This window comes from Camarhynchus parvulus, unplaced genomic scaffold, assembly GCF_901933205.1.
Source record: "Camarhynchus parvulus unplaced genomic scaffold, STF_HiC, whole genome shotgun sequence".
Lineage (NCBI taxonomy): Eukaryota > Metazoa > Chordata > Aves > Passeriformes > Thraupidae > Camarhynchus > Camarhynchus parvulus.
The window spans coordinates 26,897-43,139 of NW_022148952.1; the positions used below are offsets into that span (position 1 = coordinate 26,897).

The following is a 16,243-nucleotide window of genomic DNA, read 5'->3' on the forward strand; positions in this document are numbered from 1 at the left end:
CAACGCCGCGAGGGGAGAGGGGATAAAAATAGGAAAAATGGGGGCAAAAAAAAGGGGAAAAAATACGTTAAAGTGACCAAAAGGGCGTAAAATGGGTACAAATTCCGAAATTTTAAGGAAAAAAAGGGGGGAAAAGGGGGGGTTGAGGGGAGGAGGGCGCGCGTAGCTCCTTGAGGGGAAAGAGAGGAAAACGCGTGTAGGGCAGGAGGAAAAAATTAGGAAAAATTGGGAAAAGGGATAAAATGAATAAAAATGGGCCGCAATGAGGAAAAGGGAGGAAAATGGGAAAAATTGAGGAAATATTGAGGAGAAAAGGGGGGGAAAATGAGGGCGAGGAGGGGCCTCAGGTGCTGAGGGGCTGAGGGGAGGAGGGCGGGGTCAGCGAGCTCTGAGGGGAAAACGGCGGGAAAACGTCAGCGCTGAGGGGAGAGGGGATAAAAAATAGGGAAAAATGGGGGAAATTGGGAAAAAAGGAGTAAAAATGGGTTAAAATTAGGAAAGGGAGGAAAAATGGGAAAAATTGGGAAATATTAAGGAAAAAAGGGGGGGAAACTGAGGGCGGAGGAGGGGCCTCAGGGGCTGAGGGGAGGAGGCGAGGTCAGCGAGCTCTGAGGGGAAAACCGGGAAAAAGAGCAGGGAAAAGGGATACAGCACCGAGGGGAGAAAAAAGGATAAAAATAGGAAAAAGTGGGGAAAATTGGGAAAAAAGAGGTAAAAATGGGTTAAAATTATGGAAAGGGAGGAAAATTGGAAAAATTGAGGAAATATTGAGGAGAAAAGGGGGGGGAAAAAAGGGGGAAATTGGGAAAGGGGCCTCAGGTGCTGAGGGGGCCTCGGGCGGAGGGGAGGAGGGCGGGGTCAGCGAGCTCTGAGGGGAAAAAAGCGGGAAAACGTCCGCGCTGAGGGGAGAGGGGATAAAAAAACAGGAAAAATGGGGGAAATTGGGAAAAAAGAGGTAAAAATGGGTTCAAATTATGGAAAGGGAGGAAAATTGGAAAAATTGAGGAAATATTGGGGAAGAAGAGGGGCAGGTGGGGGAAATGAGGGCGAGCCGAGGCGGGCAAACTCAGGTGCTGAGGGGAGAGGGGCTGAAAAATGGGGAAAAATGGGGGTAAAATAGGTTAAAGGGAGGAAAAGCGAGCTCTGGGAAAAAAAATAGGGGAAAAAAGGGGGGGAAATGAGGACGGAGGGCCCGGGCTGAGGGGAGAGGGGGGTAAGAGATAGGGGAAAAATGGGGAAAAATGGGAAAAAAGGGGTAAAAATAGGTTAAAGGGAGGAAAAGGGAAAAAATGGAAAAGAAAATGAGGAAAAGGGAGGAAAAAAGGGAGGAAAAATGAGGGCGAGGAGGGGCCTCAGGGCTGAGGGGAGGAGGGCGGGGTCAGGGAGCTCTGAGGGGAAAAAGAGCGGGAAAACGTCAGCGCTGAGGGGAGAGGGGATAAAAAATAGGAAAAAATGGGGAAAATTGCATAAAAAATGAATAAAAATGGGTTAAAATGAGAAAAAGGGAGAAAATTGAGAAAAAATTAAGGAAAAAAGGGGGGAAACTGAGGGCGGAGGAGGGGCCTCAGGTGCTGAGGGGAGGAGGGCGGGGTCAGCGAGCTCTGAGGGGAAAAAAGGCGGGAAAACGTCAGCGCTGAGGGGAGAGGGGATAAAAAATAGGAAAAAATGGGGAAAAATGGGAAAAAAGGGGTAAAAATAGGTTAAAGGGAGGAAAAGGGGGAAAATGGGAAAAAATTGAGGAAAAAAGGGGGAAAAATGAGGGCGAGGAGGGGCCTCAGGTGCTGAGGGGTGGAGGGCGGGGTCAGCGAGCTCTGAGGGGAAAAATAGCAGGAAAACATCAGCACCGAGGGGAGAGGTGATAAAAATTAGGAAAAAATGGGGAAAAATTGGGGGGAAAAAAAGGGGTAAAAGTAGGTTAAAGTGAGGAAAAGGGAGAAAAATGGGGAAAATTGAGGAAAAATTTGGGAGAAATGAGGACGAGGAGGGGCCTCAGGGGCTGAGGGGAGGAGGGCGGGGTCAGCGGGCTCTGAGGGGAAAAATAGCAGGAAAACGTCAGCACCGAGGGGAGAGGGGATAAAAAATAGGAAAAAAGGGGAAAATCGGATAAAAATGAATAAAAATGGGTTAAAATGAGAAAAAGGGAGGAAAATGGGAAAAATTGGAAAAAAAGGGGTGAAAATTAGGGCGAGGAGGGGCCTCGGGCTGAGGGGAGGAGGGCGGGGTCAGCGAGCTCTGAGGGGAAAAAGGCGGGGAAACGTCCGCGCTGAGGGGAGAGGGGATAAAAAATAGGGAAAAATGGGAAAAATTGGATAAAAATGAATAAAAATTGGTTAAAACTAGGAAAAGGGGGGAAAATGGGGAAAATTGAGGAAAAAATTGGGAAAAATGAGGCCGAGGAGGGGCCTCAGGTGCTGAGGGGTGGAGGGCGGGGTCAGCGAGCTCTGAGGGGAAAAAGGCGGGAAAACGTCAGTGCTGAGGGGAGAGGGGATAAAAAATAGGAAAAAATGGGAAAAAAGGGGTAAAAGAAAAGGGAGTAAAAGTGAGAAAAATGGAGGAAAAGGGAAAAATGAAAAAAGACTCGGGGAAATTTGAGAAAAAATAGAAGCGAGGGGAAAATGAGGGAGAGGCAGGGCTGATGGGGGAAGGGAGGGCGGTGTCAGCGAGCTCTGAGGGGAAAAGAGGAAAAGAGGGGGAAAAGACGTCAGCGCTGAGGGGAGGGGGGATAAAGACAAAGGGAAAAAAAAGGGGGAAAATTGCATAAAAAATGAATAAAAATGGGTTAAAATGAGAAAAAGGGAGAAAATGGAGAAAAATTGAGAAGAAAAAAAGGGGTGAAAATTAGGGAGAGGAGGGGCCTCAGGCTGAGGGGAGGAGGGCGGGGTCAGCGAGCTCTGAGGGGAAAAAGCGGGAAAACGTCAGCGCTAAGGGGAGAGGGGTTAAAAATAGGAAAAAAAGGGGAAAATTGGATAAAAAATGAATAAAAATGGGGTAAAACGAGGAAAAGGGAGGAAAATGGGGAAAAAATTGGAAATTAGAGGAAAAAAGGGGGGAAAATGAGGGCGAGGAGGCGCCTCAGGTGCTGAGGGGAGGAGGGCGGGGTCAGCGAGCTCTGAGGGGAAAAAGGCGGGGAAACGTCAGCGCTGAGGGGAGAGGTAAAAAATAGGAAAAATGGGGGAAAAATGGGAAAAATGGGTAAAAATAAAAAAATTGAGGGAAAATTTGGGGGGAATATTGGGGGAAATATTGGGATAATGATGGGGGAAATATTGGGAAAAAGGGGGTAGAAAATGGAGGGAAAATTAGGAAAAAAAGGAGGGGGAATGGGAGAAAATGGGGGGGGGATCAGAAAAATGGGGGGAAATTATAAAAATGGGACCAAATTAAAACAATTACAAATCCCCCAAAATTTAAAAAAAGCATTTTTTAAATCCAGAAAAAATGCAATTTTTAAAAAATTTCCTAAAAAATTTTTTAAAATTCCCCAGAAATTATTTTTAAAACCTCAGGAAAATTCCTGCATAAAAATCCCTAGTAATTCCCTAAAAATTCCCTAAAAAATAAAAAAACATTCCAAGAAAATTCCCAAAAAGTTACCTAAAATACAAGAAAAAAATCACAAAAATAAAAAAAAAATTTAAAAAATTCCTGAAGTTTTATAAAAATCACAAATAATCCCCCCAAAATCCAGAAAAATATATTAAACAATTCCCTCAAAAATCCCAAAAAATCCCCAAAAAGTCCTTTTAAAAATCAAAAGAAATGGAATCAAATTCCCTAAAAATTCCCTTAAAAATCTTGTAAAAATAAAAATCCCTTAAAATTTTGAAATAAAACAAAAAAATCCCTAAAAATTCAAAGAAAATTTTTTAAAATCCCCCCAAAATTCCAAAATAATTCCCAAAAAATCCCTTTAAAATTTGAAATAAATAAAAAATCTCCTAAAAATTTAGATTAAAATCTGAAAAATCCAGAAAAATTCCTTTAAAAATCCTAAATTTTTTAAATGCAAAAAAAAAATCCCAAAAATTTACCTAAAAATTCCCCTCAAAAATCCAGAAAAAAATCCTCAAAAATCCTTTTAAAAATCCCCCCCAAAAAAATCCCCAAAAATTCCTTAAACTTTTGAAAAACACTTTTTTAAAATCCCTTAAAAATTCCAATAACATAAAAAATAATAAAACCTTTAAAAATCCCCAAAATAATTGAAAAAATTACCAAAAAATTCTTTCGAAAATCCTAAAAAAATCTCCTAAAAATTCAGATTAAAACCCAGAAAAAATCCCCAAAAATTCCCCAAAAAATTCCCAAAAAAATCCCAATAATCCCAATAAATTCCCAATAAATTCCCAATAAATTCCTAATAAATTTAAGAAAAAATTCCCAAAATTTTATTTAAAAATTCCCAATTTTTTCCTCGCTTACCAGGCTCGAGGACGATGAGTTGGGCGACGCTTTGGGCATTTCCAGCTTCGTTCTGCGCCGTGCATTGATAAAATCCTTCGTCGGATTTCACCAAACCCAAAATCCTCAAATTGCTGCCGCCCTAAAAGCAAAAAAAGAAATGGGATTAAAAGTGGAATTTTATGCCCAGATATCTAAAAAAATTGCAATTTCAATCATGAAAAATTACAGGAAAAAAGGCAAAAAATTCCCCCAAAAATCCCAGAAATTCACCAAAAAATTCTCTAAAAAAATCCCCAAAAAATCCTCAAAAATTCTCCAGAAATCCCCAAAAAATTCCCTAAAAAATCTGAAAAAAAACCAAAAAAATTCCAAAAAAAAATTCCCAAAAATTCCCAAAAAGCACCAAAAATGATCTTAAAAATCCAAAAATATCCGCAGAAAATGTCTCTAAAAAATCTGAAAAAAATCCCCAAAAATTCCCAAAAAAAATCCCAGAAGTTCTCCAAAAAATCTTTTAAAAATCCCAAAAAAATCTCAAAAAATCCCCCCCAAATTGTCTAAAAAATTGGGAAAAAAAATCCCCAAAATTCTCGAAAAAATCTAAAAAAAATCTCGAAGAAATCCTCAAAAAATCCCCAGAAAATTCACAACAAATCCCCGAATTTCCCCAAATTTCCCCCCAATTTTCACCCAATTTTTCCCCAATTTTTCCCCAATTTTTTTCCCAATTTTTCCCCAATTTCCCCCAATTTTTCCCCAATTTTCCCCCAATTTCCCCCCAATTTTCCCCCAATTTTTTCCCAATTTTCCCCCAATTTTTCCCCAATTTTCCCCCAATTTTTCCCCATTTTTCCCCCAATTTTCCCCCATTTTTCTCTAAATTTTTCCCCAATTTTCCCCCAATTTTCTGCCGAATTTTCCCCCAATTTTCTGCTGAATTTTCACCCAATTTTTCCCCCAAATTTTCCCCAATTTTTCCCCACTTTTACCCCAATTTTCCCCCAAATTTTCCCCCGATTTTCCCCATTTCCCCAATTTCCCGCCAATTTTCCCCCCAATTTTTTCCCCAATTTTCCCCCAATTTTTCCCCAATTTTCCCCCAATTTTCCCCCAATTTTCCCCATTTTATTCCAATTTTTCCCCAATTTTCCCCCAATTTTCTGCCGAATTTTCCCCAAATTTTCCCCAATTTTTCCCCAATTTTCCCCCAAATTTTCCCCAATTTTCCCCCCAAATTTCCCCCCAATTTTTCCCCAATTTTCCCCATTTTTTCCCCAAATTTTCCCCCAATTTTTCCCCATTTTTTTCCCCACTTTCTTTCCCCAATTTTCCCCAATTTTCCCAATTTTCACCCCCAATTTTTTCCCCATTTTTCTCAATTTTCCCCAATTTTCTCCCCAATTTTCACCCAATTTTCCCCAATTTCCCCCCCAATTTTTCCCCAATTTTCCCCAAATTTTCCCCAATTTTCCCCCCAATCTTTCCCCAATTTTCCCCCCATTTTCCCCCAATTTTTCCTCATTTTTTTCCCCAATTTTTTCCCAATTTTCCCCCAATTTTCCCCCCCAATTTTTCCCCCAATTTTTCCCCAATTTTCCCCACTTTTTCCCCAATTTTCTTTTCTTTTTTCTCTATTTTTCCCTGGTTTTCCCCATTTTTCCCAATTTTCCCCAATTTTCACCCATTTTCCCCCTATTTTTCCCCGATTTTCCCCCAAATTTCCCCCAATTTTTCCCAATTTTTTCCCAAATTTTTCCCCAATCTTTCCCGTTTTATTCCAATTTTTCCCAATTTGTTTCCCCCAATTTTCCCCCATTTTCCCCCAATTTTCCCCCAATTTTTTTGCCCATTTTATTTTTCCCCAATTTCCCCCCAATTTTTCCCCAATTTCCCCCCAATTTTTCCCCAATTTTCCCCCAATTTTTCCCCACTTTTTCCCCAATTTTTCTCTAAATTTTTCCCCATTTTTCCCCATGTTTCTCCATTTTTTGCCGAATTTTCCCCCAATTTTCTGCTGAATTTTCACCCAATTTTCCAAATTTTCCCCAATTTTTCCCCAATTTTTCCCCAATTTTCCCCAATTTTTCCCCTTCCTTAATTTTCCCCAAATTTTCCCAAATTTTCCCCATTTTTCCACTCCCCCCTTTTCCCCAAATTTCCCCCAATTTTTTTCCCCAATTTTTCCCCAATTTTCCCCCAATTTTCTGCCCAATTTTCACCCAATTTCCCCCCAATTTTTCCCAATTTTCCCCAATTTTCCCCCAATTTTTATTTTCCCCCAATTTTCCCTCAATTTTTCCCAATTTTCCCCCCAATTTTCCCCAATTTTCCCCCAATTTTCCCCAATTTTCCCCGAATTTTTCCCCCAATTTTTTTCCCCAAAATTTTTCCCCAGTCTTTTCCCAAATTTTTTCCCCATTTTTTTTTTCTCCATTTTTCTTAATTTTCCCAATTTTTTTCCCCCAATCTCCCATTTTTCCAATTTTTCCCCAATTTTTCCCCAATTTTTCCCCAATTTTTTTTCTTCAATTAAATTTCCCCAAATTTTTCCCAAATTTTCCCATTCAAATTTTCCCCATTTTTTCCCCATTTTCCCCCAATTTTCCCCAATTTTCCCCCAATTTTTCCCCCAATTTTTCCCCAATTTTTCCCCAATTTTTCCCCAATTTTCCCCAATTTTTTCCTCCCAATTTTTCCCCAATTTTTCCCCCAATTTTCCCCAATTTTCCCCAATTTTTCCCCCAATTTTTCCCCAATTTTCCCCAATTTTTATTTCCCAATTTTTCCCAATTTTCCCCCATTTTTTTCCCCATTTTTCCCCCCAATTTTCCCCAATTTTTTGCCCCAGAAAAAAAAGAAAAAAAAAAAAAAGATTTTCCCCCAATTTTTCCCCAATTTTCCCCATTTTTCCCCCAATTTTTCCCCAATTTTCCCCCAATTTTTCCCCCATTTTTCCCAATTTTCCCCCCCCAATATTTCCACGAACTCACCACCAGATGAAAATACTCCCCAGGGATCACGGTCATTTTCCCCATTTTCACCCACTCCCAATTTTCCCATTTTTCAATTTTCCCCAAATTTTCCCCATTTTTTTTCCCCAATTTCCCCCAATTTTTTTCCCCAGCTCCACGCCCCAGCGCTCCCGGCCATTACTGCGTCGGACGGGCCTACCTAAAAACGGAGCAACTGCCCCAAAAAATGGAAATTAAAGGTTGGAAAAATTTTCCCCAATTTTTCCCAATTTTCCCCCATTTTTTTCCCAATTTTTCTCCATTTTTTCTTAATTTTTCCCCAATTTTTCCCCCATTTTTTCCCAATTTTCACCCAATTTCTTTCAATTTTTCCCCAATTTTTCCCCAATTTTTCCCCAATTTTTTCCCAATTTTTCTCCAATTTTCCCCAATTTTTCCCCAATTTTTCTTCAATTTTTCCCCAATTCTTCTTCAATTTTCCCCCACTTCCTTCCAAATTTTCTCCAAATTTTTCCCAAATTTTCCCCATTTTTCCACGTTTTTCCCCAGTTTTTTTTCTCCATTTTTCCCCAATTTTCCCCCAAATTTTCCCCAGTCTTCCCCCAATTTTTCCCCAGTTAATCCCCATTTTTCCCCTCTTTTTCCCCAAGATTTTACCCAATTTTCCCCCATTTTTTCCTCCTATTTTTCCCAATTTTCCCCCAATTTTCCCCCAATTTTTCTCAATTTTCCTCCCATTTTTCCTCAATTTTCTCCCATTTTCTCCCCAATTTTCCCCCAAATTTCTCCCAATTTTCCTCCAATTTTCCCCCAATTTTTCCCAATTTTCCCCCAATTTTCCCCAATTTTTTCCCCATTTTTCCCATTTTTCTTTTTTCCCTCCCATTTCATTTTTCCATTTTTCAATTTTTTTTTTCCCCATTTTCCCAGCTCCATCGCCCCAATATGACGGACGCACTACCTAAAAACGTGCAACCGCCCAAAAATGGAAATTAAAGGTTGGAAACATTTTTCCCCAATTTTCCCCATTTTTTTCCCAATTTTTTCCATTTTTTTTATTTTTTTCCCAATTTTTCTCCATTTGTTTTCTTAATTTTTCCCCATTTTTTCCCCCATTTTTTCCCAATTTTCACCCAATTTCTTTCAATTTTTCCCCAATTTTTCCCCAATTTTTCTCCAATTTTTCCCAATAGTTCCTCAATTTTTATCCAATTTTTCTCCAATTTTCCCCCAATTCTTCTTCATTTTCCCCCATTTCCTCCCAATTTTTCTCCCATTTTTTCCCAATTTTTCCCCATTTTTCCACAATTTTTTCTTCATTTTTTCTCATTTTTCACCTGTGTTTTTTTCACCATTTTCCCCCATTTTCCCCAATTTTCCCCTCTTCCCCAATTTTCCCCCAATTTTCTCCCAATTTTTCCCCAATTTTTACCAAATTTTCTCCCAATTTTTCCCATTTTTTCCCCAATTTTCCCCCAGTATTTTCCCAATTTTCCCCCATTTTTTTCTTAATTTTTCCCCCATTTTTTCCCAATTTTCACCCAATTTCTTTCAATTTTTCCCCAATTTTTCCCCAATTTTTCTCCAATTTTTCCCCAATTTTTCTCCAATTTTCCTCCAATTTTCCCCAATTTCCTCCAAATTTTCTCCTCCCATTTTCCCCCATTTCCTCCCAATTTTTCTCCCATTTTTTCCCAATTTTTCCCCATTTTTCCACAATTTTTTCTTCATTATTCCTTATTTTTCACCAGGTTTTTTCTCCATTTTTCCCCAATTTTTCCCCAAATTTTCCCCAATTTTTCGCTATTTTTTCCTCCTATTTCTCCCAATTTTCCCCCAATTTTCCCTGAATTTCCCCCCAATTTTTCCTCCAAATTTCCCCAAATTTTCCCCACTTTTCACCAATTTTTCTCCCAATTTTTCTCCAATTTTCTCTCCATTTTCTCCCATTTCCTCACAATTTTCCCAATTTTTTCCACAATTTTCCCCCATTTTTTCCCCATTTGTTTCCCCCATTTTCCCCCAATTTCACCCAATTTTTCCCCAATTTTTCCCCAATTTTCAATCAATTTTCCCCCAATTTTTCCCAAATTTTTCCCAAATTTTTCCCCATTTTCCCTCCATTTTTTTCCCAATTTCCCCCCAATTTTTCTCCAGTTTTTCCCAGTTTATTTAGGAATTTTTGGGCATTTTTGAGGCATTTTTTGGGATTTTTTGGGGCATTTTTGGGGCATTTTTGGGATTTTTTGGGGCATTTTTTGGGGCATTTTTTGGGATTTTTGGGATTTTTTGGGGCATTTTTGGATTTTTGGGGGCATTTTTTGGGATTTTTTGGGACATTTTTTGGGGTTTTTTGGGGATTTTTTGGGCTTTTTGGGGTCATTTTGGGGCATTTTTGGGAATATTTTGGGTTTTTTTGGGCTTTTTTGGGGCATTTTTTTTTGGGATTTTTTGGGGCATTTTTTGGGGATTTTTGGGGCATTTTTGGGATTTTTGGGGCATTTTTGGGATTTTTGGGGCATTTTTTGGGCATTTTGGGTTTTTGGGGCATTTTTGGGATTTTTTGGGGCATTTTTTGGGCATTTTTGGGGGCATTTTTGGGATTTTTGGGGCATTTTGCATTTTTTGGGCTTGTTTTGGGCATTTTTGGGGCATTTTGTTTTTGGGGCATTTTTGGGATTTTTGGGACATTTTTTGGCATTTTGGGGCATTTTTGGGGCATTTTGGGGATTTTTGGGGCATTTTGGGGCATTTTTGGGGCATTTTTGGGATTTTTACTTTTTGGGCATTTTTGGGGCATTTTTTTGGGATTTTGGGGGCATTTTTTGGGGCATTTTTTGGGATTTTTTGGGACTTTTTTTGGATTTTTTGGGACATTTTTTTGGGATTTTTTGGGACTTTTTTTTTTGGGATTTTTTGGGGCATTTTTTGGGGCATTTTGGGGGCATTTTTTGGGATTTTTGGGACATTTTTGGGATTTTTGGGGCATTTTTTGGGATTTTTTGGGACATTTTTTGGGCATTTTGGGGGCATTTTTTGGGATTTTTTGGGGCATTTTTTGGGGCATTTTTGGGATTTTTTGGGGCATTTTGGGGGCATTTTTGGGGCATTTTGGGGTTTTTTGGGATTTTTGGGGGCATTTTTGGGGCATTTTGGGGGCATTTTTGGGGCATTTTTTGGGATTTTTTTGGGGCATTTTTTTGGATTTTTGGGATCATTTTGTTGGGTTTTTTGGGGCATTTTCTGGGATATTTTTTGGGGCATTTTTTGGGATTTTTTGGGGCATTTTTGGGGCATTTTTTGGGGCATTTTTGGGGCATTTTTTTGGGATTTTTGGGACATTTTTTGGGGATTTTTTGGGGCATTTTTGGGATTTTTGGGGCATTTTTTGGGATTTTTGGGACTTTTTTTGGGATTTTTGGGGCATTTTTTGGGATTTTTGGGGATTTTTTTGGGGATTTTTGGGGCACTCACCCATTGCTCTTTGCTGTCCCTTGGTCACCGGCAGAGCCACCAGGAGCCAAATCCAGGAGATCATTTCCATCCTTCCCACCTGAAAGATCCTAAAAAAACCCCCAAAAATTTCCTTTAAAAACCTCCAAAAATTCCTTCAAAAATTTACCAAAAAATTCCACAAAAATCCCACAAAAAATCCGAAAAATTCCCAAAAAATTCCTGAAAATTCCACCAAAAAATCTGAAAAAAACCCCCAAAATTCCCCCCCAAAAATCCTAAAAAAAATCCTAAAAAATCCCTAAAACGAAAAACCCAAAATCCCCAAAAATCCTAAAAAAAATCCCAAAAAATAAAAAAAAATTTCAATAAAAACCCCAAAAAATCTGAAAAAACCCCAAAATTCCCCCCAATAAATCCTAAAAAAATTCCTAAAAAATCCTAAAAATTCCCCCAAAAATTCTGAAAAAAAACCCCAAAATTCACCAAAAAATCCCTAAAAAATCCCCAAAAAATCCTAAAAAAATCCCCAAAAAATCCTAAAAATTCCCCCAAAAATCCTAAAAAAACCCCCAAAAATCCCCCCAAAAATCCAAAATTCTAAAAAAAATCCCAAAAATCCCCAAAAAAAATCCTAAAAATTCCCCAAAAAATTCCTAAAAAAATCCCACAAAAAATCCTAAAAATTCCCCCAAAAATCCTGAAAAAAAACCCCAAAATTCCCCCCAAAAATCCTAAAAAAATCCAAAAAATTACAAAAATCCCTTTTGGGGTTAAAAAAGGGGTTTAAAATCCCCAAAAAAATCCTAAAAAGGGGTCCCCCAAAGATCCTAAAAATTCCCCAAAAATTCCTAAAAAAAAAATGGGGTTAAAAAAAACCTAAAAAATTCCCCCAAAAATTTAAAAACACCCCCCAAAAATTGGAATTTTTGGGGTTAAAAATTGGGAATTTTGGGGCTTTAAAAGTGGAAAAAAATTGGGATTTTTGGGTCCTGGAAGGGGAAAAAATTGGGAATATTTGGGGTTGAAAATCCGGAATTTTTGGGGTTAAAAATTGGGAATTTTGGGGTTTAAAATTGGGAATTTTTGGGGTGAAATCCCTGAATTTTGGGGTAAAAAAATTGGGAATTTTTGGGGTAAAAATTGGGAATTTTGGGGTTAAAAAAAGGGAAATTTGGGTCCTGGAAGGGGAAAAAATTGGGAATATTTTGGGGTGAAAAATCCGGAATTTTTGGGGTTAAAAATTGGGAATTTTAGGGTTAAAAATTGGGAATTTTTGGGGTAAAATTTGGGAATTTTGGGGTAAAAAATTGGGAATTTTTGGGGTAAAAATTGGGAATTTTGGGGGTAAAAAATGGGAGATTTGGGTCCTGGAAGGGGAAAAATTGGGAATTTTTGGGGGTAAAAATCCGGAATTTTTGGGGTTAAAAATTGGGAATTTTGGGGTTAAAAATTGGGAATTTTGGGGGAAAAAATTGGGAATTTTGGGGGAAAAAAATTGGGAATTTTTGGGGTGAAAATTGGGAATTTTAGGGGTAAAAAGCGGGAAATTTGGGTCCTGGAAGGGAAAAAATTGGGAATATTTGGGGTGAAAAATCCGGAATTTTTGGGGTTAAAAGTTGGGAATTTTGGGGTTAAAAATTGGGAATTTTTGGGGTGAAATACCTGAATTTTGGGGTAAAAAATTGGGAATTTTTGGGGTTAAAATTGGGAATTTTGGGGTTAAAAAAAGGGAAATTTGGGTCCTGGAAGGGGAAAAAATTGGGAATATTTGGGGTAAAAATCCGGAATTTTTGGGGTTAAATTTGGGATTTTAGGGTTAAAATTGGGAATTTTGGGGTAAAATTTGGAATTTGGGGGGTTTTGGAAAAAATTGGGAATTTTTTGGGGTAAAAATTGGGAATTTTGGGGGTAAAAAATGGGAGATTTGGGTCCTGGAAGGGGAAAAATTGGGAATTTTTTGGGGTGAAAATCCGGAATTTTTGGGGTTAAAAATTGGGAATTTTGGGGTTAAAAATTGGGAATTTTTGGGGTAAAATTTGGGAATTTTGGGGGAAAAAAATTGGGAATTTTTGGGGTGAAAATTGGGAATTTTGGGGTTAAAAAGCGGGAAATTTGGGTCCTGGAAGGGGAAAAAATTGGGAATATTTGGGGTTAAAAATCCGGAATTTTTGGGGTTAAAAATTGGGAATTTTGGGGTTTAAAATTGGGAATTTTTGGGGTAAAATTTGGGAATTTTGGGGGAAAAAAATTGGGAATTTTTGGGGTGAAAATTGGGAATTTTGGGGTTAAAAAGCGGGAAATTTGGGTCCTGGAAGGGGAAAAAATTGGGAATATTTTGGGTGAAAAATCCGGAATTTTTGGGGTTAAAATTTGGGAATTTTGGGGTTAAAAATTGGGAATTTTGGGGTTAAAATCCTGGATTTTGGGGGAAAAAATTGGGAATTTTTGGGGTAAAAATTGGGAATTTTGGGGTTAAAAAATGGGAAATTTGGGTCCTGGAAGGGGAAAAAATTGGGAATATTTTGGGTAAAAATCCGGAATTTTTGGGGTTAAAAATTGGGAATTTTGGGGTTTAAAATTGGGAATTTTTGGGGTAAAATTTGGGAATTTTGGGGGAAAAAAATTTGGGAATTTTTGGGGTGAAAATTGGGAATTTTGGGGTTAAAAAGGGGGAAATTTGGGTCCTGGAAGGGAAAAAAATTGGGAATATTTTGGGTAAAAAATCCGGAATTTTTGGGGTTAAAATTTGGGAATTTTGGGGTTAAAAATTGGGAATTTTTGGGGTAAAATCCCTGAATTTTGGGGGAAAAAAATTGGGAATTTTTGGGGTAAAAATTGGGAATTTTGGGGTTAAAAAAAGAGGAAATATTGGGATTTTTAGGTCCTGGAAGGGGAAAATATTAGGAATATTGGGGTAAAAAACCGGAATTTTGGGGGGATTGAGCTCGGATTTTTTTAGGGTTAAATCCTGGGATTTTTGGGGTTAAATCCCTGAATTTTGGGGTGAAAAATCGGGAATTTTTGGGGTGAAAATTGGGAATTTTGGGGTTAAAAAGCTGGAAATTTGGGTCCTGGAAGGGGAAAATATTCGGAATATTGGGGTTAAAAATCGGATTTTTGGGGGATTGCTCCCGGATTTTTTTAGGGTTAAATCCTGGGATTTTTGGGATTAAATATCTGAATTTTTGGGGTAAAAAAATTGGGAATTTTTGGGGTTAAAATTGGGAATTTTGGGGTTAAAAAGCGGGAAATTTGGGTCCTGGAAGGGGAAAATATTAGGAATATTGGGGTAAAAAATCGGATTTTTGGGGGATTGCTCCCGGATTTTTTTAGGGTTAAATCCTGGGATTTTTGGGATTAAATATCTGAATTTTTGGGGTGAAAATCCGCATTTTTGGGGTCCAAAAAAATCCCATTTTTACCTCTTTAAACCTTCCGCCGGCACCGCTCGATCCCTCCCCTCACGCGAACAAAACCCTCCCCTCAATTCCCTTTTTTCCCCCAGAAAAACCTGGAATTTTTGCCTTCTAAATCCTCCCGCCGCTCATCCTCTGCTTGTATGGAGAAACTTCGGGAAAAAATTTGGGGGAAAAAAGGGGAAAAAAGGGAAAAAAGAGACAAAAAAAGGGGAAAAATTCGGATTCAATGGGAAGAAAAGGGGGCGGGAGCCGTTCTCGGGCGCCCTCTTGTGGTCGCTGCCTGGAATTGCAGCCAATTGGGGAGGGGCGGAATTAATTAGAATTTTTTTATTTTTTTATTTTTATTTTTATTTTTTTTTTTTTTTTTTGGGGGGGTTTTTAGGGGTTGGAGGGGTTTGGGGATTTTTTGCCGATTTTTTTCGGGGGTTTTGGAGGCTTTTCCCCGGGTTTTTTCCCATTTTTTCCCATCTTTTCCTCATTTTTCTCCCAATTTTCCCCCATTTCATTCCCCCATTTTATTCCCATTTCATTCCCATTTCCGCCCAATTTTTCCCCATTTTATTCCAATTTTTTCCCCATTTTTCCCTAATTTTTCCCCATTTTTCCTCCATTTTTTCCCCATTTTATTCTCCATTTTATTCCCATTTCCCCCCAATTTTTCCCCATTTTATTCCCTATTTTTCCCCCTTTTTCTCCGATTTTTTCATTATTTTCCCCCATTTTTTGCCCATTTTATTTCTAATTTTCCCCCAGTTTGTCCTTAATTTTCTCTCATTTTTCCCCAATTTTCCCCCCATTTTATTCCCAATTTTTCCCCAATTTTCCCCCAATTTTCCCCCATTTTTATTCCATTTTTTCCAATTTTTTCCCCAATTTTTCCCCATGTTATTCCCCATTTCCCCCCCATTTTTTCCTTAATTTTCTCCCATTTTCCCACAATTTTTCTCCAATTTTCCCCAATTTTCCCCCATTTTATTCCCAATTTTTCCCCATTTTCTTCCAATTTTTTCCCAAATTTTCCTCCATTTTTTCCCCATTTATTCCTCATTTTTCCCCAATTTTTCCCCATTTTATTCCCCATTTTATTCCCTATTTTTCCCCCTTTTTCTCCTATTTTTTTCATTTTTTCCCCCATTTTTTGCCCATTTTATTCCCAATTTCCCCCCATTTTTCTCCATTTCCTCCCCTAATTTTTCCCCATTTTATTCTCATTTTTCCCCCAATTTTTCTCCATTTTACCCCATTTTTTCCCAATTTTTCCCCATTTTTCCCTCATTTTTCCCAACACTTATTTCCTAATTTTTCCCCATTTATTCGATATTTTTTCCTAATTTTTCCCCCAATTTTCCCCCATTTTATTCCCTATTTTTCCCCCTTTTTTCTCCGATTTTTTTCATTATTTTCCCCCATTTTTTGCCCATTTTATTTCTAATTTTCCCCCAGTTTGTCCTTAATTTTCTCTCATTTTTCCCCAATTTTCCCCCATTTTATTCCCAATTTTTCCCCAATTTTCCCCCAATTTTCCCCCATTTTTATTCCATTTTTCCAATTTTTCCCCAATTTTTCCCCATTTTATTCCCCATTTCCCCCATTTTTTCCTTAATTTTCTCCCATTTTTCCACAATTTTTCTCCAATTTTCCCCCAATTTCCCCCATTTTCTTCCCATTTTTTCCCCATTTTATTCTCATTTTTCCCCCAATTTTCTTCCATTTTCCCCCCATTTTTTCCCAATTTTCCCCCAATTTTTCATCACTTATTTCCCAATTTTTCCCCATTTATTCCTCATTTCCTCCAATTTTTTCCCATTTTTATTCCAATTTTTCCCCATTTTTATTCCATTTTTTCCAATTTTTTTCCCCAATTTTTCCCCATTTTTATTCCCATTTCTTCCCTCATTTTCCCCCATTTTTTTCCCATTTTTTCCCCATTTTCTCCCCTTTTTAGTCCCAATTTTTCCCAAATTTCCCCCAATTTTTCCCCATTTTATCCCA

General features: G+C 38.1%; 2 long non-coding RNA genes across 2 annotated transcripts; both read right to left on the reverse strand.

Annotated features, from left to right (window-relative positions):
* Nucleotides 1-330: 330 nt before the first annotated feature.
* Nucleotides 331-7,442, reverse strand: LOC115917190. Its single transcript, XR_004061684.1, has 3 exons — nucleotides 7,395-7,442; nucleotides 4,423-4,543; nucleotides 331-388 (listed from the first exon to the last, which is right to left on the reverse strand). It is a non-coding gene; the product is annotated as an uncharacterized LOC115917190 (long non-coding RNA).
* Nucleotides 7,443-7,559: 117 nt separating this feature from the next.
* On the reverse strand, nucleotides 7,560-14,504 carry LOC115917188. The gene is made up of 3 exons (XR_004061683.1): nucleotides 14,344-14,504; nucleotides 10,851-10,939; nucleotides 7,560-7,590 (listed from the first exon to the last, which is right to left on the reverse strand). It is a non-coding gene; the product is annotated as an uncharacterized LOC115917188 (long non-coding RNA).
* Nucleotides 14,505-16,243: the final 1,739 nt, after the last annotated feature.